This window comes from Octodon degus, unplaced genomic scaffold (assembly GCF_000260255.1).
Source record: "Octodon degus isolate 3935 unplaced genomic scaffold, OctDeg1.0 scaffold00139, whole genome shotgun sequence".
Lineage (NCBI taxonomy): Eukaryota > Metazoa > Chordata > Mammalia > Rodentia > Octodontidae > Octodon > Octodon degus.
Genome location: NW_004524715.1, coordinates 1,020,553 through 1,048,028, shown reverse-complemented (window position 1 = coordinate 1,048,028; position 27,476 = coordinate 1,020,553). Strand labels below are relative to the sequence as shown.

Sequence of the window (27,476 nt, the reverse complement as noted above, 5' to 3'; positions counted from 1 at the left end):
CTGACATTATGTATTTAGATTACCCGGTAAAACAAAGCCTTTCCTTGTGTAAACTTGTGCCTGGATAGAAATCCATCCAGACGTTGTTAAGGAGGCTTTGTTGAATCAGGAGTACCAGACATTAGCGGTCATGAAGCTGATGTACACAGTTATATAAAGGCCAGAAACACTTTATATTAAGTGATGCATTAATAATACTTATTCCTCTGCAGGTATTATGTCTTTGACTTAAACTCATTCTTGCCACTGCACCATGCTCCACACATGCATGACTGTAGAACTGATAAGTGATTCCTCCCACTGGCTCAGAGATCTGAGAAGTTTGAGGTTTAGGAACAGCCCCATGAGAATTCAGCCTAAACAGATTCTGTAGGGATTAGTAGTGGGGCAATAGTACAAAAATCCAAAGGGACTGTGGACATGCAAGCATAGATTTGATTACAGTCAAATAACTCCTTCAAGTGCTTATTAAGTAAAGGCTACAATGATTTTCAGAGATATTTTGTTACCTAAATATTTTGTTGCTGTGAGATTGTTAACTTGTGTGTGTATTACATCTTTCTCAGATTAATTGGAAATGGTTCATTTGAAATCAGAGCAGTCTCTGGCAATGATGCTAAAATGATTATTAAAAATAATTCAAGGGGCTGGTGAGATGGCTCAGTGGTCTAAAGCACCTACTTAGAACAAGCTTAGCAAAGCACAGGGACCGCAGTTCAATCCCCCAGCACCACATGCCAGCCAGCCCCGCCCCCTGGTGGGCTGAGCTGGCCACACACACACACACACACACACACACAAATAAAATTTTAAAAATAATAATAATAATAATAATAATAATAATAATTCAAAGCCATTGACCTGGCTAATGGAAAAAATGCTTTAGAAAGTCTCTACTTTTTAAGTTTTATTTATTTATTTATTTATTTAGTACAGTCTCACTATGCAGCTCAGACTCATAGTGATCCTCCTGTCTCAGCCTCGAGTGCTGGGATTTCAGGCGTGCATGACTGTGCTCAGTTTTCATGGCTGACACAGTGCACCTAGGGCAAGGCCAACACAGCATGAGGTACTGGGGGTTGGACCCAGGTCCTTACGCTTGCCCGGCAGGCGCTTAGACTGCCGAGCTATCTCCCTAGCCCTAGAAAGTCTGTCCTAAACATTTACTCTGAGCCCCCTTGCTTGTCTCTGTTTGGCTTTTGAGTAAAACCTTGGTGAAGTGAAGTGTATTCTGGGTTAAGCAAGAAACAGCAGGAATGAGTGGACCCTGCACGGTGCCGGGGGTTATTGCCAAAACTGAGATGGCCTCCAGTTCTGCACGCTGTGCTCACTTTGTGTCCAGAGAAACCACGTGTTGGAGCCTGAACTCAAAATGAAGCACAACCTTATGGTTTAGTTCTGTGTTTTACGGCATTTAATAATTGTTAACCAATTCTTGTCATCTCATGTGATCTGGGAATACTTTTATGAATCTGCATAATAAATAATATCACAGATGCCTCAATTACCTGCTCTTTTCAAGAGACTTCCATTCAAGTGATCTCAGCCCAGGGCCCCCGTAAGATTGGGTGAGGCTTCTGTAGGAATTACATAGGAACTTTACTCCTGCTCCTGCTCCTCCTCCTCCAACTTTATATATATATATGGTCTACAGGGTGTTCAGTGTCTCACTAGTAGATAGGACTCATAGTGATCTGCCTATTTACAACCTCCCAAGAGCTAGGATTACAGGCGTGCACCACCATGCCCAGTCTCAATTGCCATCTCAAGCCACCCCAGGGGTGGAGCCAGCGCAGCAGGCCCCAGGGATGGAACCCCCAGCCTCTGGGCCTTCTTGCAGGTGCTTTAGTCCACTGAGCTATTTGGCCAGACCTCCTCCTCAAACATCTGCACAGAGTTTTTACCCTATGGCAATCTCTGCCTTGGTAAACTTTCTTCATCACAGTGTCTGTTTATTATCTAATCAGACCTATGATTTGAATCTGTCCATGGTCTGAATATTTATATCCCTTGGAAAACTCCTACAGTATTAAGACTTAGACATTTATGAGAAGATTAGACCATGCCATGATCAGTGACTTATATAGGTCTAGAGGGAAATAGGTCTTTCCTTACTCTTCCATCCCTTCTACCCTAAGAGGACACTGAACAGGATGAGGGCATTGTCTTAGAAGCAGGGAATTCCTCACCAAACTGGGACCCTATCCATTCCTTGGTCTTGGACACCCCATCATTCAAAATTATGAGATGTAAATTTCTTTGCTTTAGAATTTACTCCCAGACAGGCATGAACAGATCAGAACAGCTTAATATTACATACAACAAAACTCAAGATCAGAACTAATACAAGGAATAAGCTCCAAGCCCACAACTTTCATAGCTCGGTGTTACAAAGCCAGGAGAAAGCAATGCCAAAGCTCTAAGTCTGTTTTCCTAGCCATGTCCTTTGTCAGCTATGGGTGCAGACAGAGATGTGGCCAAAAAGGGAAACTTTCACACCACCTTTTTAGATCCATGATTGTGTCTATTCTCAAATAATTTTTTAAAATACAAATTGTAGGTTGGCCAGATAACTCAGCAGACTAAAATATCTGCTTAGGTAAATCAGGGACTGGGGTTTGATTCCCAGTGTGCCATGCCAGCCCTCCTCCCAGGGCACCCTGAGATGGTGAGACTGGGTGTGGTGGCATAGACCTGTAATCCCAGTGCTTAGGAGGCTGAAAACAAGAGGAACACTATGAATTTGATCTGTGAAAAAAGCCCCTATAGTCCTTGTGCTAAAATAAAAAATAAAATACAAATTATAATTCATCTGTGTACTGTCCTATGAATTTTAAAATAAAAAGATCTAATACACGGTAGGAACTAAGGAATAATGAAGATTTTCAGTATTTTGGAATACTGCAAAGAACTCTACAAATAGTAAAAATTTTATCTTAAATACTTGCCTCTCTTAGTTAGCAAAGTATAACTTTGTTATGGAATGCCAATGTTACAGGATTCTTTTTTATATATGTGTTTGGTACAGGGTCTCACTATGCAGCTCAAACTTGTAGTGATCCTCCTGTTTTAGGCCTCTCTAGCACTGGGCTTACAGGCATGCATCACCACGTTCAGAGTCAGTCACTAGCTAAGGGTGCTCGGGGTTGGGGCCAGGTAGGCATATGGGACCAGGGATCGAATCCTGGTCCCTGTGTTTTCCAATGTAGGCCCTTAGTCCACTGAGCTATTTTGCCAGTCCTTAGGATCTTAATTAAAATATACATTAACTTTGGTTGATATCATAGTTATCTAGAGAAAGCATCCATTACTTTTTAAATATGTGTACATTACTAATAGAACAAAATTACTTTTGCTAAAATGTTTGTATAAAAGAGGCAAGGGTCTAAAATTATTTAGTATCTTGTTTTGCATAAAATATGTGATTGTACATAAAATAGTTTTGAAAGTTCTACATAGTCCAATGCCTGACCTGACTTTCTCCTTCTTCTTCTCCTTCTGCTTCTCCTTCTCCTTCTCCTTCTTCTCCTTCTCCTTCTCCTCCTCCTCCTCCTTCTCCTTCTCCTCCTTCATCTTCTTCCTCCTGCTTCTCTTCTTCCTCTTGCTCCTCCTCCTCCTTCTTCTTCTTCCTCTTCTCCTCCTCCTCCCCCTCCTTCTCCTCTTCCTCCTTCTCCTTCTTCTAAAATCTGCATTGATTGTCTCTGTTGTGCTGGCCAGATGTTACACTTGATTATTAACTTGATGGATCTGAGCAAACAGTGTTCACACATCTGATTGTCTGTCTGCATGGGACATGAGACTGTGAGTCTGGGTTTTCTCTCCCTGCTCCTGACCCCTTCTTTTCATACTCCATTCATCATCTTTGTTCAACCATAGCCTCCTGCCGTGATGCCTCAGAGCCAGATGACCAGGAGCTAACACTCCTCAAGCATGAGCAAATAAAGCTCTTTCCTCATCCACGTTCTGGGTGTGAGCTCTGGTCCCAGTGATGGGTATGCTGACCAACAGCACAGATGGGAATTGAACCTAGAGCATGCCAATCAAGTGTTCTTTTAAGATACAGAATTATAAAATCACAAGAACATAATATTCAATTAAAATATGTATAACTTTACATTGTATTAGTTCTAAACTAAATGTAATTGAAAACAGGCTTATATTTTATGGAAAATATAAATAATTTCTAAAATCAGGTTAGTAAATATCATGACGAAAAGGGATTGTAATGTATGAGTGTTTGCATAGTAGATCTGTGAACTCATGCATGCTAGTTCAAGTTTGTCTTCTTAGAAAGACTCTAATGCTATTTAGGACCCTACACTCTTAGATATTTTTTTTTCAGAATGAGGGATTGAATTCAGACCCTTGTGCTTGCCAGGGAAGCATTTATTCTACTGAGCCATCTCCCCATTCCCAGGACCCTACACTCTTAACCTCATCTACTAGTAGTTACTTCTCATAGGCTGAGTCACCAAGTACCATTAACATATGAATTGAGAATTTCATTGCCAGCACATGAATGCAGGGGAATGTTTTCAAGCCACGGTAGTAATCATTTTTTCCACATAGCCTTAAAACAGTACTGCAATATCATATACCATTGGAGATGCCTGCTACTTACAAGGTGCGTGTGCTTATATAAAATAAAAACCTTCCCATCTTAGATTACATTATTTTTTTATTCTCTTTAATGTGGCTTAGACGTTAGATCCCCTAATATGAACGTTTTTAGACTTGCAATAATGGGAAAAACCATAACTCAATGAGATAATTAGAAAAAAGCTGAATGATTTGTATATGATTTCTGTACAAACTATGAAACTGTTATAAATGATAGAAAAATACAAAATGTAGAAAAGCTAAATTAAAAATGAACTATAAATTCTTAAGAACAAATACAAGACAATATGTTTTATTAAACTACCTAATCACTCAGTAAATCTCACTATATGAAAACTCAGGGGTTGAAAATTTTCTGTATTGATTATTTGTTGCTTCAACCAAATTATTATGGAGACCAATTATCATTATTGAAATCAACCATAACCATATTAATAATATAGTATGTTACATAGTGCATTCAATTTGAGCACAGGAGTTATACATTGCCTAAATCTAGACTGATGGGATACTTGCTGCTCAGTTCTTTTTTCTTTTACTACTACTTAGTTCCACCAATTGGCTGCTTGGAAAAAATGTTGATTCTATTTTATGGTACAAGTACCTCATATAAAATCCAATTCAGTGAGGAAAATTATATCAAATGATAAATACAGCTGTTAAGAACTGGTCATTGACCACCATAAGTCACACTGTAGATAACCCATCTTAATGGTTGAAATGACCTTTACTAAAAACTTCCCTGAGAATCTTCTCCTCAAATCAACTTAATATATGTTGGCAGATGAGAATCCATACTTGTAATTGTACTAGGTATAAAACTCGTACAGCTGCTGTCACTGGACGGCTTGTCCTTCTATGAAATCATTAAAGTCACCACAACCTTAACAGCCGCAAAATCAGCCTCTTAATGTTTAGAACTTTCTCACATGCTGGAGCTGTGATGCCTGAGATCTTAAGAAGGTAATAACTGGCTATATGAATATAATAAGCAAAGTGATATAAACAAGAAAATAGCATTTATTGCTAGATATTAAAGCACTACTATTTTTGTTTCTTATTAGTATCACTAAGAAGATAAATTATCTAATTAGGGTCTGAGTGTATTGCTGGCAAGAGGTAGCTCGTAAGTTACCTAGAGGAATATAAATATAAATAATCTCTGGTTTCTTGAAGGTAAAGCTAGGGAATGGTTCCAACCAAGCAGACAAGAAATGCTACCGCCTTTCCAAATATTAAAGATGATATTATCATCGGGTACATAGAACTGACATTTAAAGAAGATATTTAGCCTACTTTTGCTAGAGTTAAATAACAAGGAAACTCTGATAGTCTCCCTTTTGTGTGTTTTATGTTTGTTTGGTCTTTAATTTATGTTTTTGTTTGTTTGCTTGTTTGTTTTTTTAAGGAATGGTCTTCAGGGTGTTCAGCGTCTCAATACTAGATCGAACTCACAGTGATCCACCTGTTTACAGCCTTCCAAGTGCTGGGATTAAAGGTGTGCGCCACCATGCCCGGTCTCACCACGCCCCTGGGGCGGGTCCGGTATGGCAGGCCTGAGGATCGAACCCCAGGCTCCTGAGCCTGCTTGCATGTGCTTTGGTCCGCTGAACTATTTTGCTAGCCCTGCGTTTGGTCTTTTAATATAATACATAAATAGTCTTCAGACTCGGGTAGAGGTGAGCCCACCTTCGCACTGCCACGCGGGGGACTTTCTTCCTTCCCCTTCAAGCTACACCCTGCACCACACATTCGAGAGTCTCGTCCAGCTTTACAGTGACTCAGGATAAGGGTCAAAGTACCAGCACCCACAGTTGTCACTTGTCTTTATCACGGTACTTGAGAGAACGTTCCATTGGGCACATTTCCTGGGTGAGAAAATTGCCCACATTCATTTCAGAGAGTAACAGGCAGAGCAAAGTAAAAACATTTAGAGCCAAAGGTAGTTGTGATCTGGGGTGAGCTGTTTGTTTTTTCACCCTCCCAGGTGTTTGTCTGTACAGGCAAAATGGTGAGAGACTAGCTCTACTTGTCATTTTGGGGAGAAGTTAATCTTTGGAAGCTTTTAAATGATGCTCAATGCTCTATAGAGAATTGATGTAAATTTCTGTCTTTCTCTTCAAAAATCTACCAGATCTTTCCTGCTTGGGGGCATATATTTAAAAGAGGAACATTTTCTTCCATTGCTCTGAGGTCAGGGACAGAGAAAAGTGTCATATGAGCTCTATAAGAATAACTAACACCTGGTTCTGCCTATGTACTAAGGGCTAAGCCCTGCAAATAAGACGAAAGTATCCTGAGAGAATTTTCAAACAGGCACTGAAGAGGCGTGACACAAAAATATTGCCCCACTTAGTTTAGCCATAAGGTCATACATTAACCTCAGAAAAGATGACAGGAACAGCACAAGAAAAATAAAAGAATAGAATTTCCTACGATCACCCCACCCCTCAAGAACATCCTCAAGTCTGACAACTAGTCTCAAACAAGTGAAGCCAGAAGCCAGAGATATCCCAACACTGCCTGGAACAACATAACTGAGAAAAGGTACATTAGAAAGCGCAAGAGCAGCATCGTGCAATCTGCACTACTCTTCTCTTAAGACAACACAACTGAATCCTCAGATACCCTCAGGTCCCAGTTTCTGCATGTAAGAAAGGGACAGCATCCTGAGAAGCTCCTGGATCCTGAATCATTCAGAGTGAAAACCCAGCTCCCCAGGAATACAACAGGCTGCCTAACAGTTTCATCTTCTTTTCTTGCCTCATCTAGGTTGCTGAGATGATCAGCAAAATTGAAAGTTTAGGAGAGGCTGAGAGCAGGGAACAGAGGCCACAGGTAGCTCTACAGATTAGACCAGGAAGCCTATCCTTCAGGCAGTAAGGACAATTTCTTTGCCTCCAAATTCCCACCACCACCCATGGACACAGAAAGACTGTCAACACTGAATCACCATTTCCCCAGGCCTGTATAGCCCACAAAGCTTCAACGCAAGAATCTCATAAAGAAGGCCTGGGGCTGGCAAGTTAGCTCAGTGGTCTAAATGTCCTGCTTACGCAACCTTAGGCAAGGGCAGGGACCACGGTTCAATTCCCAGCACCACATGCCATGCCAGCCCTGCTCCCAGGGTGGGCTGAGCTAGCAAAAAAAAAAAAAAAAAAAGAAAAGAAAAGAGAAAGAGAAAAGAAAAAAAAAGAAAGAATAAAAGGCCAGTTATACTCTAGAACAAAGTCTGTACACCTATTTAAGGTATCACCCTAGAGAAAACAAAGGGTAGGAACTCAGCACCCAGTGTAGCTTTGCGGGACTGAAGAAAAAGGCACAGGATCACAAGAATCTCCAACCAAACATGCGGGAAGAAGTATGGACTGGGCACATTCATTAGAAAACATACAGAAGGGCCTGAATAGATAAGACATTTCTTTCTAAAACCCAGTCAACAAAACATTTAAGAAGGTAACTGCTATTTTCAAAATGAAGACAACTAGGAGAGGCTTTGAAGGGCATGAAAAATAAGGAAATATGATACCACCAACAGACGTATTATCGTTATATCGAAGGACACCACAGAAATAGAGATCTATGATTGCATGAAAATATCTTCAAGATAATTCTTTTAAGGAACTCCAAGAGAACAGAACTCAAAAGTATCAGAAAAGGAATACATGAACATAATGAAAAATTTAATAAAAATAAAGAAATCACTAAAAAGAACCAAAAAGAAAAAATAAAACAAAAAGGGGCCGGGGAGATGGCTCAGTAGAATAAGCGCTTCCCTGGCAAGAGCAAGGGCCTCAGTTCAATCCCTGGTTCTGAAAAAAAAAAAAAAAAAAAAAAGAATCAATCAAAAATTTTGGCACAACAGAAAATTACAATAGACACTTTCAACGACAGAGTTGATCAATGAAGACAAAAACAGGTGATCAAATTTGCCTATCTAACATGGAAAATAACAAAATAATACAAGTTTGAGAAAGTGTAAAGGACCTATGGATGTTACCAAGCAGATGAATATATGAATTATTAAAAACTCTGAAGGAAGAAAGGGGAAAAAGTACATATTAAAATAAATACTGTCTAAAAATTTTCCCAATCTTGGAAACTATAGATATTTAAGATTTAGGAAGCTCAAAGGATCACAAGCAAGACTGACTCAAAAAAGAAAATCCCAACGTACAATATAATAAAATTGTCAAAAGAAAATGTTGAAAGTAGCAAGAGAAAATATGCAAATCCCATAGGGAACTCCCATAAGGCTACAGCAGACCTGTCAACAGAAGCATTACAAGACAGAGAAGAATAGGTTTATACAAAGTGGTAAAACAAATACAAAACAATATGCTAAATGAAATGCAAAAATATCTACAAAGCAAAAATACTGTGCACAGTAAAGCTATCCTTCAGCAACTAAAGGACATATCAAAAATTCCAGACATATCAAAATTGAGGGAATTTATCACCATTAGACCTGCATTGCAAGAAATTTCTCAAGTTGAAACAAAAGAATGCTAATCAACATGAAAATTATCATGCTAATTAACATGCTAATTAACATGCTGATTATCATGTTGATGATACAGATAAAAAGATCATATTCAGAATAGTCTTAATACTATAATGATAACAAGAAAGTCACATATCTGTAGTGTAAGCATTGAATGACCAAGCTAATTAAAAATAGCTATAACTTCAATAATTGATTAAAGCATGCATAATATAAAAGTATAAACTGTAACATCAAAAACATTAAAAGTTCACAGCATAAGAGGTTGTGTATGCAAGAGTTTTTGTATACAATAAAAAATAAATTTTTATTGGCTTAAAATACCCTTTAGCTATTTTAAAATAGGTATTAGCTAGTTAATTATGTCTATGATATTCCAAAAAAGAAATTCTATAGTAGATGCACAGACTTTCAAGGACAAAGTCCAGACCAGATTCTTTCTAGAGCCCCAGCCTAGTATGTGTGAGACCTTGAGTTCAACTTCCAAGGAAGAACTCAAATGTACTTCTGTAGAAAACCACCACATCACAGTGAAAGCAAGCCAGTAGAGTTGAAGAGGCACATGACAACCAGAAAATAATCAACAAAAAGGTACTAATAAGTTTTTATCAGTAATTCCTTTGAATATAAATGGATTAAATTTGCCAGAAAAAAATATACTGTTTGAATAGATACATTAAAAAAAACTCAACTGTATACTGCCTAAAAAGGAAATCACTTCACTCTTGGGGATAATATGGCCTAGAGGCATCTACAGATACACATGGACTGAAGATGCAGAGATGGAAAAAGATATTGCACATGCAAAAGAAGGCAGTAGAGGGTGGGTATAGCTACACTGTAGTGCTATACTGCTTCAGCCCAAACAGACTTAGGTTAAAAACTCTAAACTAAGGCAAAGGGTATCATTTTAGAGCAATGAAAGGATTCATTCATTAAGGTGATATTATGATTTTGATTTAACATAATATTTACAATATTATATTGCACATTCAATATCAAAACACATAGATATATTGAGCAAGTAGCAAATAGTTTGAAAGGACAGACAGATGCAACACAATAATGATATGGAAATTCATAACTCCAATTTCAACAACTGATAAATCATCCAGGCAGGAAATGATAAAGGCAACATTGGACTTGAACTATGCTTTAAAGCAAATGAATCTAATTTATGCAGAATGTTCCATCCAAAAGGAGCAGAATTCACATTCTTCTCAAGCACATATGGAGCCTCTTCCAGGATAAAATATATCTAACGCAGTTACCTCCTACAATCATTACATAATTATTCTAAATACAGAACAATCACTTATAATTAAGGTAATTACTAAGGAGCATCAATAAATTCAGGAAGACTGAAGTGATATCAAGTAAAATAATAAACTCTGAAATTACAAATCATATTCATAAATTAAAATTTGATAAAAGATTTTGAAATTAATTGGAAAATATTTTGAGACACATGAAAATGAATGTACAAAACTGAAAATTAAGTGATACAGTAAAAACAAATGTATGATGAAAGGGTATAGTAAAAATCCCCATTAATGGAGAAGAAATATTTTCTACATTATTGTAGCATACTAAAGTACTAACGGAAGAGAATGAATATCTAAACAGAATTAAATAAAATATAAATTATAAAACAATAGAAAAGATCAATGAAATTTAGAATATTGTAAAGATAAACAAAATTTAAAGACCTTTATTTTGATGGAGGAAAATCAAGTTATATCAGAAATAAACAGGAGAAATTTCAACTGTTCACAGATATCCAAAAGACATAAGAGAAATGGACTAAATTCTAAAATTGCATAATCTCCTGAGACTGAATTACAAAGAAATAGAAAATTCAAAAAGCAAAGAGTCAGTAATCTCCCAGCAAAGATAAAACCAGGACTAACAGCATTACAACCAAACCAAACATTTAAAGAATAGCTAATATAAATCTTTCTCAAATCTTCTGTTACACGGAACAAATTTAGGACATCTGTTATACATGATGATTATAGGTAATAACAAATATTACATCCTTTAAAATTGCTAGAAGAATGAACTTTAAAGGACCGGACAAATAGCTCAGTGGATTAAAGCACCTGTAAGCAGGCGCAGCGGCCAGGGTTTCGATCCCCAGGCCAGCTATGCCAGCCTCATCCCCAGGGCATGCTGATACAGTAATTAAGACTGAGCGTGGTGGTGTGCACCTATAATCCCAGCTCTTGGGAGACTGTAAACAGGCAGATCACTGTGAGTCTGATCTAGTAGTGAGTCCCTGAACACCCTGTAGACCCTTGGCTAAGATATAGAAAAAAAAAAGAATGAACTTTAAATATTCTCACCACCAAAAAAGATTGACATGCAAAATAATGGACTTTCAAATTATCTTGCTCACCCATTCCTCAACATATGCATTCACCAAGATGTGCTGCATGCCACAAATATATACAATTTTAATGTTCCAATATAAAGAGAAGTTAATTTTTTAAAATTCTCAATGCTATTTTCATAGAAATAGAGAAAATAATCTTAGAGCTTACATGGAAACACAAAAGACCCTAAAAATATATTATGCAAGCATAACTAAACTGCATGCAGCATACTTCCTAAATTCAAGTTATATTACATAATTACAGTGATCCAACCCGTATGGTACAGGGAAAATATCAGACACACAGACTGAGCCAGCAGAATAGAAAGCCCAAAAGTGAAATCACACGGATGCTGTCAAATAATCCTTCACAAGGTGTTAACAATAGAAAATGGATAAAAGACACACTCTGAAATTTGTGGCATTGGTGAAGAATGCATATCCACACATTAAAAAAAATGGATATTTGTCATACACCATGTGCAAAACTCACCACAAAATGAGCCAAAGACTTAGCATAAGTCCTAAAACCATAAAGTTATTTGAAAAGGAAAATGGGAAAAGTTCATAATACTTTTTTTGCTTTGCAATCAGTAGATCAAGAAGACATTCATACCTTTTAACAATTACTTAAATTCTGATCCCCAGAATAAGCATGTGAACATATAACTTTTTTAACATACAAGTAAAACTGCTCATCATAATTTACTATACTGTTACCATAAAATTACAGTTACTTTGGAGCATTAAGTCAAATGGGTTAAAGTAAGCCTGTAACATGCCTATGCCTATGGAATACCTTCTTATATTGCACATGCAAATTATCTTTCCATGTAATCTCTTCACTTTAAGTTCCATTACCCAGCTCTGAAGTCACAACTCAAGGGCTTATCATGGTCCAAAGAGAAGGGAGAGACAATGTAATGAGGAGTGGTCAGAGGTTAGATAGATAGGTAGATAGATAGATAGATAGATAGATAGATAGATAGATAGATAGCACAGCAGAAAAGACTGCCATCCCAGAAATGCAGGGCCTTAACAAGCAGCATTATTATAAATCCCTTCTTTAGAAAGGTATCATTTCTATCACTTATATCACAGACTAAAATTTTATTCCACCTTCAAGTAGTAGTTGAGGCAGCAGAATGCAGAGGCATCACAGTGAGTCCCACTTAATACAAATTACTACAGACAGACCAACACTTCCACAAACTGTTTCCTTTTTCTGATTGCCAGTTAAATACAATTTTAGTCTATAGCTTAACAATGAAGGTTCATACACTAAAGTCAACACATATATCTAGCATTTCAGTCTAAGCCTGTCCATTTAGGCAACTGAATGCAATTGCAAGGCCTGGCATACACGCACCAGGGTTAGGGATTTTTTGCAGGCATCAAAATTCATCTTGCACACTGAAGTCATCATACATACAGAGCAAAGGCAGAGCTTCTGTATTTGTGTTTATTCTTCTTTTAACTTTTAAAACACTACTATAATTGAATTTTGAAACAAAAACAATGGCGAGTAGTGAGTATATGATGATTCTAGTCCTTCCCACACTCACTACTGCACACGACATGTCAGCAGTGAGCACTATTCACTGGCCCCATTAAGAGATCTGACACTGAACACCGCCTCTGGGACGATGTTTGTCATCCTCATAGGCTTCTCCATTATAATGGAGTCGTCTTTCCTGATTTGAATCAAAGTGCACCAATTCTACATGATCCATTTCATTGGTCTCTTCTACTTCCTTCCTCTCAGGTAAGTGTTTTTCCAGCAATGAGAGTATCAGGAAAGAGAATGCTGGTTTTAGCAAAGTTTACCTTAAATTCAATGATAAGATGATCCTTTTCATATGATCTATGATAAATTGGCTTACCTTCACTTAGCACACACTTGATGTCTCCATGCTTCACAGTTTGACCTGGATGAGAGATGATGACTGTCGTTCAGTTGTCAAGAGTGGACATTGGCTTCTAGAAGCCACAAAGTGCTTTAATAGCTAAATATCCATACGCATGAGAAGATCTTCTCCTCATTGAGTAAAAACAACATGGTCCTCCTGATCAAACACAATGATACTACCTCATGGTTCCAGCCCTAGTTCTTAGTCTCCTTCTCCATGGAATGTTATCTTCTGGTCTTCTTTCATGTCTTTGTGAATATGAACTTCTAAAATCTTCTTTTCTCTAGCCATCTTCCCTTCCTTGCAGCTCTTAAGTCTATGTTCAGGGCGGATGCGTTCTCCATGGTGCTGAAGCTCCGTACACAGAGACTGAATCTGCTGAACCATTCTAGGTTCTATCTGAAGAATTCTTATTTGCGTACCAGTACCTCGGCAGTAGGGACAGTGCTCCACAACTCCTTTCTTACAACTGGGACTTCGCATTTGTCACAAATCACATTCTTTTGCGGAGCTAGTTTCCTGGAAGGAGTGTGTAGCCATTCGAGCAGCCACCTCTCCTCCACCTCTCCACACGTTCTGGAAAGTTCCTTCATAATATTGATCTTTATACCAATTTGCACATTAGAAACAGTTAAACCTGAACAACAAAAACAAAAGGAAACAATTGAAACTTAAGCTAAAATACTTTTGTAAAAAAATAAAATAAAATACTTTTGTATAGCTAAGTATATAATAAGGTGGAAAGGCAATCTATATAATGGTACAAAATATGTGCAAATTGTATAGGTGGTAATTAGTATCTAAATTATACAATGGATCATACAATTAGTGAGATAGCTCAGAGGATTAAGCACCTGCTTAGACAAGCATAGGGACTGGGGTTCCATCCCCAGCACCACATGCCATGCTGGCCCTGCCCGCTAGGCATGCTGAGCTGGCCATGGAGAGTGGGTGGGGGGGTGCACACCTGCAATTCCAGCACTGGGGAAGCTGAAAACAGGAGGATCACTATGAGTCCAAGCTATGTTGTGAGACCCTGCACCAAATACGTAAGTTAAAAATAAATAAGTTCTGGGGTTCTAATATGCAGATTGATTATTACAGTTAGTGGTCCTACATTATACACTTTAAATTTATTCAAAGTAGAATTTAAGAGTTCTCACCACTTCCAAAATAAAATGGGAATTATGTGAAATGATGTATGCATCAACCAGCTTAACTATGATTTTTTCACAATGTATACATATATAAAACATCACACCTAAATATATTTAATTTTTATCTTCACCTCCACCTTAATATAATTAGAAAATATAAATAATTAGGTTATATAACCAAAGAACAGTTTTCAAGCAGTCGTGTTGAAAGAGATGCCATCCACTGCATAAAATTCCCATCGTGACTACACTGGCATCCCTGGGTCAAATGTCAGCAAGGGAAGGAACAGAGAAAACAGAATTTTTTGAGAACATCATCATATTGGGAAAGTTCACCAGAGCCACTGGAGTAGTAATATATTAAAATAAAATAGGGCCTAAATATCAAAAGGAGATGGTTGTAAATAATGCAGTAATTGAGAAGTTATTGGAGGATGTTTTCAGAGGAGCAAGACAATTGAAACTGGAACTTGAAATATGAAATGATAATCATATAGAATATTAACTGTAGAGAGCAGGAACAGAGTCTCAGAGGAGCCAGACAGAGCAAGCAGGGTGCTGACACAGCTAGAACAAGGTGCATAGATCACGTGTGTATGACTTTTGGAGCTGGTTTCTGACAAGGACAGTGTGGAACCAAAGGTAATCTTCAGGTTTTGATTTTGATTCACTACAAAATGCTGGTGACTAGAAGAGAAGTAATACGTGAAGTGAAAATAGCAAGTTTCCATTTTTGAAATGTTGGTAGGAAAGGAATTTCCAAACAGTGGGAAAGGTCAGACATGCACATGGAAGGCTTAGAAAGTCTGGAAAAGCCATACAGTTATTGAAATTGTACTCACAGAAGCAGCACAGGGAAGTTATGGAAGCTGATGAGATTCTTATGAGACAGAGAGTGCAGAACAACACGTGCAACAGGACCAGTAGTAGAACCACAAGATGGGAAGAGACGGAGCAGCAAGAGAGAGAACAAAGGGATGTCCAAAGACCAGCAGGAAACTACAAAAAGCTGAAGAAACTCCATACTTCTATGTTCATGACACGCAATATTCAGGACTTTTTGACAGAATTTGAGTTGTAAGGAAATAAAAGTAACAAAAAATGTAACAAGAACTAACATGAATAATATCACAAGAGCTAATCCGGACCAGGGTTCCAGAATAACACATCCACACATTTAAGAAGCACTGTGTATCTATTTCCCTAAGTCTTACATGTACCTGGACTTTGACTACTCCTATTTACAAGAATTATCAGAATAAGATGGATGGTATTAGGTATATACCTCTATTTTTTATTTATCATGAATGATCTCTAGGACATACAACCTATAATGGAGAAAAACCACAGCCAGAGGATTGCAAACAAATGTCAAAGAGTGCTTATTTTGTTTTTGGTTCTTCCAGAGCAGTAGTGGGCAACAACTGAAACAGTTTAATGCTTCAAAAAGTAATAAAGGAAATGAAAATTTGCAAGTAAACTAAATAAATAGACAAGACTGGAATGATATGCATTTCCATTTCTCCTTAAGACCGCAGTGCTCCAGGTGCAGAAGGTACTCTGAGAGGTGACCTTCCAAGCGCCTCCTTCCCCAGGATCTCAGAGGTGTCTGGGCACAAAGGGCGGGTCCCAGTGAGACACGCCATTTCTTTGACTTTAGTCAAAGTTGACTTAAAATGAGCATTGACTTTAAGACAGTTGACTTCCTGACACAGACAAAAGGAAAACAGAAAAGTTTTATAAAATGCAAACTTGATTTTAACACTCCACCGCTCAACTGCCTATGTCTGTTTATCATATTAACCAATATTTGAGGTAAATTTATTCAACATGATAGCAAATATCAAAACCTTTTTGACTTTAATGACTTATAATAAGCAAAGAGTTTTTGAAATACTTTTCTGTAATATATGCCATATTCTGTAGAGCACCTTTATAATAGTATTATCTAAAAATATATAATTTAGGCCCACCAAAAATTTACAAAGGACTTGAGGAACTTCTAATTATTTACAACAGGTGAAAAGCAAGCATACACACCTGATGGTGGAAACACATAGCACAAAAGAATGCAATAAATAAGAGTACGCCTTTGCAATTTTACAAAAAAAAAGAGTAATAGTCCTACAGAAATAGACTAGAACATTTTAAAAAGTGTCAAAACTCTGAAAATTGATTATATCCATGAGAAGTCAACAAAATTAATAAAAGTATAATTTTATTATACTTGAATTTTACAACTTTTCAAAGCTTAGAAAGTAATTCCCAGTCTTGCCAAATATTTACCAATATTATTTATTTTAATTTAGTTCCATTGATATGTAAATAAAGTTGTAAATATTAATGTGGTTCATCACGTGATGTTTCAGTATGTGTAGACATTGTCTAATGTTTACATCAGACTAATCATATCTATCTCCTCAAAAAATGATCATTTCTTTAGGACAAACACAATTAAACTCCTTTATTCTTGATTTTCAAGTAGACAGTGCATAACTGTTACCCATCCTCACTACTGTGATAGCAGACCTGAACTTCTTACTTCAAATTATTACTTAACACAGCAATCAACCCTTCCCCAGCCCTTGCTGCTTCCAGTTCTCCCCCATCTGTGAGGCCTGTGGGCTGCCTACTTCTATGAGGCCCACTTTTTGTTTTCCACATATGAGTGAAATCCTACACTACTTATCTCCCCGTGTCACTCTCATTTCCCTTCATGGAATGATCACTAGGTCCATCCATGCCTTTGGAATCTTACTTAGCTTCTTATAGTAATGGAAATGCCTGCTAATGGGAGATTATAATCAAAGAAATAAAAGCTAAGATTAGTACTACTTTAACATCATTCATTAGTCAGAAACATGATAAGCTAAAATATGTTAATTTTATTTTAAAGGATGTGGACTGCATAGGCAATAAGAAATATACTTTTCTAACTAAAGTTAAGATGTACACTGAGGAATTTTGCATCTGGTTATTAGTATCAACACACACTGAGCAAAAAAATCTCAAACCTCAGTGAAATATTCTTTTAAAGTACTCCTTTGAAAGCATCCACAAAATAAAGTGAGGATGACTACAAAAAAATCTTGGAAATACAAGATTTTGTAGACATAAATGCACAACTGAAAACCATAATTATGAGGGCATTTTCAACTTGAACAATGGCAAAATTGTTGACCATGCTGAATTGGAGCAGCAGAGGTCTTGAGACTTGTGGAGTTAGAAAGACTGCCAATAGCCCTTCATTCAAATTTCTCTTTATGCACTCTGCATCTTAATGTTGAAGCCAGAAATCTGCAAAGATTTTCCTTACCTGTCTAGATTCTTATTTGGCTCCTCCAGTGGAGGAGACTGCAGAGTTTAAAAGGCAGAAGAAAGGGAGAAAGGCCTTACTTATTCTTGTTTTCTTGCTGCTCCTGTTAACTTCACCCTGGGATGGGCCATTTATTGGAGCCCCAGATGTTTTCAGCAGTCAACGGATTGTTTCTCCCAGCAGCCCCAGATCCAAAGCCAGTTCCCCTGTGCACTTCCAAGAATCTGCACTTTCCCAGGGCGCTCCTTTCTCAAATGTGTCTCCCGTCTGAGGTCCCTGAGGGCACATTGTCACTATCTCCTGGTTCTCTTTATGTGTCTTATTTCACCATATATGCAGGATCAATTGCTCACATTAAAGCTCTCTGCAAAATATTTGGTATAATTTCTATTTTTCTTGAAAACATTTTGACTGATACAAACTATAACTTAAGACTCTAATAATTAACACTACCACCACTCACAGAGCCCAAGTATTCACGATATACGTGACCTCAATGACCTTGGAAAGAAGCCTTGAACTAGGTGCAAATTGGTCCTTGATAGGCAAATCCTCTACATAGAGGCAAAGGCATCTTTCCTCCATGGAATGGGACTATCACTCTTAGGTTCAAATTATTCTAGAATAACTTCAAAATATATCCAGGGTACACAGTCAAGGAAGTATCAGTCACACAAAGAAACATGACGCAAACATTAGGAATCAGAAGCAAGGGTAGAAGAAGCCATGCAGGAAGTTTAATGATCAACACTATCAGAGAATACAAAATTACTTTATTATAATATAAGATTGAAAAAGTATTTTAGAAACAAAGAACCAAAAGAATATTTGAAAAAACACTTTAAAAATGCGATAAATGTTGTCACATAAGAATTCAGTGTTTGACTAACTTCAATATTCAACTGAATATGCACATCTATTACATCTTCAAAAGTAATGAACTGAAAAAAGGAAAAAATGTTACTTAAAACCTAGCAAATATAGGATGAGGCATGGCCTTAATTTGACTGATGTCACAAAAGAGGACTGAACAAAGAAAATAGAAGAAATAATTCTTGAAGACATAATTAAGGTCGGGTTTCCAGAAATGACCAGAAAGAACAATCTAGGAACCCAGATAATCTAAGAGTATAAGCAAGAACAAATCTATATCTAGATTTATTTTAATGAATGTTATAGAAAATAGAAGAAAAAGCCCCTTAGAACATCGTAGTAGCAACTAGAAAAAAGATCAAAACAAGCACCTTCAAAGCAGTGATAATTATAATGGATAATGGTTTTTAATATCTGTAAGAAAGTCAAGAAAATGATGACACATTTTTTAACATTCTGAAAAATGAAACTGTCAATAGGGAAGTCTACACCCAACAACAATATTTTTCAAGAATAAAGGTAAAAAAAAAAAAAAAGAAAGGTGTATAGTGAGGTTTAAACAGGGATTCCATTTAATCTCAACTAGAAATGCACTAAGATTCTGGTTGAGTTTTGGTGTAAGGCCAAACATCCATGTTTGCTGTCCAAATGTTTATTCTAACCTTCTTTGTGGCATCACTGACCTTACCACTGCTCAGTGACTGTAAGACACTGTTAGTAACCATTATATGAACTCTGCTTGGTACTGACAGTAATAATAACAAGCTGTCCTTTGGAAAAATATAAATATTTAGAGGGAATGAGTTTGCTATGCAATTTTTGAAACTGTTTTCTGAGGGATAAGTATTTGTGAAAATTTAAATAATATAATGTAACAAAATGTTAAAGACCATATAACATCACTATTCTAAATTTTATTGAAATATTATTTAGTACCAGTTTTCATAACATCAAGCAAAATAACATTTTAAATCAAACTTTATTAAGTTATAAGTCATAACAATATATTTGAGAATTCTTCAGCTCTTTTAAGGATGAATTGAAAGACAAATACCAATTCTGCCTCTTTACATTTTTAAGAAAGGAAAACTCCAAAATCATGTATATAAGCATATCTGACAATTTTTCTCACATCTAAATACAATAAATTTAAACACAAAAATTATAACATACCAAAGTATAATTGCCAACTACTGAATCTCTGTTAGAAACACAATATTCATTCCATTATTATAAATTTTACTCCAATAAATTAGCAACTGACAATCTGAGACCTGACTCTCCCTATACAAATCAGACAACCAAAAATATAGTCACAAGACATTAATAATCTTTAGAATTCTGACATAATTTCTATTTGTATTAGTAGCTTGTTCCATGGTGCAAAGTTCTCTTAGCCTTTAGCTATAGCCAATAGTTCCTGAACCATGCAGTCATTTGCCAATGCATGCTCTTAGTGTTGTTCTGTTTCCATTCTATACTGTTTTAGTCTATGTTCCTCACTTACACTCACCATCTCTTAATATCTACATCAATATTGAGATTGTTTAAATTCTTTTTTTGTATTTTTAGTACAGGGTCTACGGGGTTTCACTACACAGAGTAGACTCATAGTGATTCCCCTGTTTTCAGTCTCCCAAGCTCTGGGATTATAGGTGCTCGCCACCAGTTACCCTCTCAGCATGCCCCAGGGTGGGACCAACACGGCACGCTGGGGATCAAACCCCTGATTGCTGTGCCTGCCTAAGCAGGCACTTTAGTCAGCTGAGCTATCTGGCTGGCCCAAGATTGTTTAAATTCTTGAAGCAGGTTTTAATGTGAAATCATTTAGTGTGATGTTTGATACAACTGGGTACTTTATAAATCTCAATTTCCTTATTTGTGTGGGGTTTTGAATTTTTTTCTTAACATATGCTTCAGTATTTTGAGTTTAGAGGGCATTATTTGGCAAGGTTATCTCTTAATACATAAAGCTTTGGGACAGAAGCTAACGAATAGGCTGGCTTCCACTGTATACTTGCACATGTATAATAATCTGCCCTCAGTTCAAATATTCCTTTAAAACTTTCAAAAACTTCAGTGCATTGCTATCAACTGGAAAAATCAAATTACATTTCCAATTTATTTGTACTAGAATTTTGTGATGGTGTTTTCTATTGGTGAGTATTCCGAGTCTACATATATGTCTGAAGATCAAAACAGACTGAAATATCCCCTTTACAAACACAGCCAAAATCAACCTCAAGTTCACAAGTCATCTATGAAAAAGAAAAGACTTCTTCAAGGAGGAAAGGTATAATCAAGTATTGACTACAAAACCAATTTCCTAGAAAAGCACACACAAAAAGCGAATACCTGTGTCTATATGGAACTGTACAATGCAGTAGTCACTAGCCCTTTGTGGCTATTTAAATTGAAATTAAATAGAATTAAATAAAAAATGTACTTTCTCCCCCATACTAGCCACATTTCAAGTTTAGAAGGCAATTTACAGGCAATTTCTCTCCAAGAGAAATAAAATATTATTTAAAGAGAAGTTAAACAGTCTGAAGAGTATACATTCCTGCCGAGGGATTTGGTGCTAACTACTCCATTGATCTGCTGGTGTTTAGGCACATGCGGTAGGAATCAAGGAGCCGGAAGAGTGATAAGAATAAATCATTTTATACTGCTGTTAATAAATAAGATTACTCCTGGAGCTAGATGTTTATGGCAATACACAGGTTTGTCCACTATCATCACTGTTATGACTGCTTTTCTCCAGCTAAAGAAAAACCGCTTAATGTAGATCTAGGATGTTACAACTGCAGAGAGCCACTTAAGCTGTGAGAATGGATTGATGGCTGTAAGTTGTGTGCAAGAGATAGGAACTCTCTGCTCTAATGGCCACCTCCTAGTACACATGTTAGCACCAGCATCTCTGTGTCCAAAACTGTGTAAAATTGCTGAATTGTAGACCTTTTAAAAATTTCTTCGATGTACATTATCCCAGGTGGTTGATGTTCAATTCCCCACATGATGCAACTAATGCCACGCAGGTGAGGCAGCTTCAGAATTGCTCATGCCAGCAAAGTAGGCAAATTCAGCTCTCTACTGACTCTCGCTGCCCAATCATCTGCTTCCACAAGATGACGTCCTGTAGAGAATCACTAGGAGTCTGAGCTGTGTAGTGAGACCCTATACCAAATACATAAAGTGAAAAAAAAAGATGAAGCCCTTTAAACTCTGAAGAGCATGGAAATGAGATTTTTATACAGATCGTCTTGGACTAATGACCAAAGGCCTTCAGAAAATTAAAACAAAAATTCAATTTCTTTCAACGTAATTAAAAGTTTCACCAGATATTTCTGCAGATTTACTATAGAGCACTAAAGGACAAGGACAATTACACCTTACACCTTCTCAGAGGTAATATATCACATATATTCCTTTATCACTCGGTACATGAAAATGAGGAGTGCACTTGAGAATAAACTGCATGGAACACCTAGAAGTGTATTGCTATCTTATCGCTACAGGAAAAGAAGTTGATGCTCTTTCCTGACCCTAATTCCACCATGTGTGCTTCCTTTGAGAATCTCAGTTTATCATGTACTTATGACTCCTCATTCTTAACCTTAGTTACTTGGGAACTTAATTTTCTTTTTACTAAACAGCATATGTATTATTCTGGTGTCCTTATAAATAGTATATTTTTAAAAGCTCTAAAAATTCAAATAATAGGGCTGGCCAAATAGCTCAGTGGATTAAAGCACCTGCTTAGGCAAATGCAGGGGCCAGGAGTTCAATCCCCAGGCTAGCTGCTCTGGCCCCACCCCCAGGGCACTCTGATGACTCAATTGAGACTGGGCACAGTGGCACATGCCTGTAATCCCAGCACTTGGGAGACTGTAAACAGGAGGATTGATACGAGTTTGATTTATGCAGTGAGATCCGTACACCCTGAACACCCTGACCTAAATAAAAAGAAAAAAAATCAAAATTCAAATAATAGCTTGACCATCAGAGAAACAATATAAAAACTCCATCAAACTAACATAATAAGGAATAGAGTGAAGAATACTATCTGTCTCTAACTTGTACATATTTAACGAGAATTCTGGGGTCTTTTGAGAGAGATCAAAAATTTTCTTCAGTTGATAGAGAAAGGGGGTAGAAACTGGCAACCATGTGGGATTCGAATAAATATGTGGCTGCAAAAATAGGCAAAAGTTATGACACTACAAAAATAATTCATCTGATAAAAAATAATTATTTAGTGAATGGGTATTAATTACATGATGCATTCAATAAACTAAGATGTTGGGAAATCAAAAGCACTTCCATTAATCTATAGATAAAAAATCTATAGATTATAAGATATGATGTCATATGGATGTTCCCATCATTGGCACACAATATCTGACATGCTTAAAAAGGTGAAAATGTTTAATTTTCCTCACAGTTTTGGGCCCATGTGGGCCGGTCCCAAGACAGAGACCTCATAGCAGAATCTATAAGGTGCAAAGCTATTTAGTTCATGCCAGTGGGATACTGAGCAAAGGCATAGGGCCAGACAGAAAGGAGCTATGGGGAAGACATCACCCAAGGACACACACAGACACACCTGAAAGTATACTCTACCAGTCTCCCATAGAGGATCCCAGAGCCAATCATCCTAAATGCCACATCTGAAACTTTGTCAGTTTAACACTCAAATACGTCTCCTTAAACCAAACTCAATCTACAAATAAAGACAATAATAAGTTCATATTTCTCCCTGACATAACACTGTTATCCTGCATACAACCAGAAATACATCAATCCCTTCCCAAAGTCTCAACAATTGTAGCATTTTTCAAAATTCCAAGTCCAACTGTCTTCAGAAATTCAAAGCAAACTGTCAGCTGTGAACCTTTGCAAAATAAAAACAACCAAGTGACATAATTCCATGGTACAACAGCAGAGGATAAATACTCCATACTAAAAGGGAATAGAAGAATAGAAAAGAATTGAACAGCAGAAAGATTCAATCCCAGCAGGGCAAGCTTTCAGTCCTGCCAGGCACATAGCAAAGTGTGAGTTCCAAAGGGCTTGGGCAGCCATCCACCCATGGTCGTGCTGGCGGGCCACACACAGCCTCTATGCTGGCAGAAACCACTCAGAGACTTCAGTTTTCCTCAGCAGAAGATCCATCTTCCTGGCATCTCTGATTTTTGGAGTCACCACTGCACTTTTGCACCTATTCCCTTTATATATGATCCTTTCAGTGGATCATTGTCTGGCCTCTCAAGTTTTTCTTCAATACCAGGGTAGACCAATCCAAAACTCTTGCATTCTTCTTGCTGGTAAGACCAACATCACATAGAAAATGCCAAAATTTGCTGTCAACAAGAAAGTAGATTGCCACTTTGAACTATGGCTACTATACCCTGAGTATTCAGAAGGATAAAGAAGAATAAATGCAAGGGAACCAACTCCTTAGAACAGTGAACCTTGTGGAGCTTTCAGTGATAACAAATAACCCACTGCGGCAACCATGCCATAGGTTACCACCACTTCCTTAGAAGGTCCTTCTCACTCAAGACTACAAGGATCTCTTCTCAAAAGGAAGGGATGGGTAAAGACACAATGTTTTTTTAAATTCCCTTAAGATATTTTTCTACTTGTTTTTATACAAAGTATTTGATTTCATTTTAATGATTCTAATCTCTTTAGTCACCACTCTTCCTTTGGCCCCAAATTTATATGTGATTAATTTTGGGCCAAAATGTAAGTGTTTTAAATTTTTCTGTTCTGCTTTTTTCTTTCAGTCCTTCCTGTAAGTTTGGAAAAAAGCAAAGAACACTATGTATAGCAGAGTACTAACATTGGGATTACTTTAAATATCCTCAACCACCTAGGTCTAATAACCTTAATATCAGCCTTCTTTCAAAATTTTACAACATAAGCAAAGTGTAGAAAAATTTTCCCACAGTGTAACACACATGATCCCTACTGTAACTGGAGCTTTTCTTTCTGCTTTCAAATTCCTGAGCCTGGCCTACACTGTCTGCAATTGTATCCGTGTTCTGGTCTTCTGAGCTCCAACTAGAATAACCAATCTCTACTTACATCATTCTAGTTTTTCCTCTAGCTCATATCACAAAGCTTTTTTCCCCTTTTTATGTTTATTTTTAAATTTTTTTAAAAATTAATTTTATTGAGAAAGAGATAGCAATGAGACAGTTTCAAAACAGGTTATTAGGACAGTTACAATAATTAATATATTGCATATTGTCATCTTCGTAGTAGTTATTTGTAGTACAAGATGCAGACATAATATCTTGTCTAAACACTATTAGTACAAATTTTCTCATTCAACTAAGAGAAAGTAGAGTATTAACGATTGTTGGAAAAATACCTGTTCAATGCCATGCCCAAGGTGCTTGACACCCAGACAGACAGTAATGTCAAGCTCAACTGCCTATGTTGTAGGGCAGTAACATCATTAAGCTTCTCTTCTGGAGGTTCAACAACCCAAGTCACAGACCAAAATATCAGAGGCTCGAGTTTCCTCGGTCTTACCATGCAGGGTGAGAGGATTATTTATTCACCTGAGAGTAATGTGACCTCAGGATTCTGAGACTCAGAATGCAGTGCACCTGTTGTCACAATCTTTAGCTGAAGCAGTTCATACTTGATAGAAGACAAAGTGGTCTTGCTTGCCTAAACAATGTTTCTGAAAGCCCTGGTGAGTCCTGAGGTGGGGAGCACTTAGACATTTACTTCAAGCATTTAAAAGGAGAAATTCCAAATTAAAACTCAGTGAAATTTCCCCTATGTATGTGCTTTAATTTGAAGCAAGAGGATAATATAGGAAAGCAAAATAATCAGCAATATCCAGGAGCACACATAGTAAATTATAAAGCTAGATATCAAACCACATCTCTGATATAGCTACTGAGTTCCTGATCACCACACTGTCTGTGTTTGCAGTATATCATGAGCAAAACAAAAAAACACAGGCTTACTGTTAGCAGTAGAGACTGATTCTGTTAGAAGCATTTTCTGACTATGGTGGCCCATAAAATTGCAAGAGATGACTAGCATCTGAGACAGTGTAGGGATAATAATAGAGCATGGTCTAAGTGATAGTTTCCTAGCAGGTCTGTGACTCTGGAATAGAACTAAACACTATATTTAATGTTGCATAATATGGGTGCCATATTTTGAACAAACTCCTCCTACAAACCAATTTCAAAGGTTTTTCAACAGCATGGTAAAGACAACAATTTCACTCCTGGTACCAATTTTCCATGTAAGCCAGTTGGTCCATGACTGGTACATCTTATCTGACATCCACAACTTGAAGGAGGAGAGATATAATGTGCCTCACAATTTCAAAGGTTCAGTCCATGGTTGGTAGGTTCAAGGCAGAAGCATCATGAGAAAAGTCATGCCCGAACAAAGCTGCTGTCTATAGCTGTCCAAAAGAGCATAGAAACAGAAGTTTTCTCCTCCAGTCCACAAGGGGCATCACAAAGCCAATTGACACTAACTGCTACACCATGAGAATTTTCTGTCTCTGTTAACAACTACCTGAAAATAACATAAATGAAAAGTTTATTTCACTCTATATTTTCAGACGTGTATTCAGCTGGGTGCATTAACTTCAGACCTGTAATAAGACAAAAATATCATGGTGGAAAGGCACGGCAGTGGAAAACTGTCTCATGGCAGTCAGGAAGCAAAGGAGAGAATTGTGGGGAGGGGATGGGGATGAAGCAGAAGCGCAAGGCCATTCCTCATGATATCCTCCCTTCAACTAGGTCCCTCACAAGTTCCAGAACTTTACAATAATGCCATCAAATTATGAATCCAGGGGGGCCGGGGAGATGGCTCAGTGGAATAAGCACTTCCCTGTCGAGCGCAAGGGCCTGAGTTCAATCCCCAGTTCCACCCAAAAAAAAAGAAAAATTATGAATCCATCAAGGGGTTCCTCCATTGGTGAAGTAAGAGCCCTCATGATCTACTAACCTTCCAATAGCCCCACTTCTACACAGTGCTGCACTGAGAACCAAGTCTTTAAGACCTAAGACTTCGGTGGACATTTCATATACAAGCCAAACAAATGCCTATCCATCTTTGTCTTCCACCTTTTACTGTATTTCCATCATATCCATTCTGAAGTACTGAGTTGTAGCTGGGTCTGGCATCAATTTCCTAGATATAAACACAAAACATCCTCTAGCTTATTTTCTCAGAGATAAAGTTTGGTCCTATCTAACTCTAGTAGCCTTACCTATCAACAGTAAGCAATACACATAGTAGGCATAAAGTAAGTGTACATAAGCTAGGATATTTTTCTTATTTAGGTTACCAATAATAATAAAAACACAAGTGCTGGTGATATAGCTCAGTGGGCTATGCCCTTGCTCAGGTAAGCACAAGGGCCAGGGTTTGATCCTGGCACCACATGCCACGCCAGCCCCACCCCACACATGCTGAGCTAGCAATGGAGTCCGGGTGTGGGGCTGCACTCCTGCAATCCCAGTGCTAGGGAGGCACAAAGCAGGAGGATCACGATGAGTCTGAGCTCCATAGTAAGACCTTGCACACACACAAAATAAAACTAAAAGAATGAAAAATAAATAGAAACACATGTATTCATTAATAAGCTTCTTGAGCCCTGGCACTGCATTGTTGGCTTTTCTTCAATGGGTCTCCAGTGACTAAGAATTTAATTAAATAATCATTAAGT

At 37.4% G+C, this 27,476-nt stretch overlaps 1 pseudogene; it reads right to left on the bottom strand.

Annotated features, from left to right (window-relative positions):
• Positions 1-13,108: 13,108 nt before the first annotated feature.
• LOC101572472 overlaps positions 13,109-27,476 on the bottom strand; it is a 174,145-nt pseudogene continuing 159,777 nt past the window's right edge.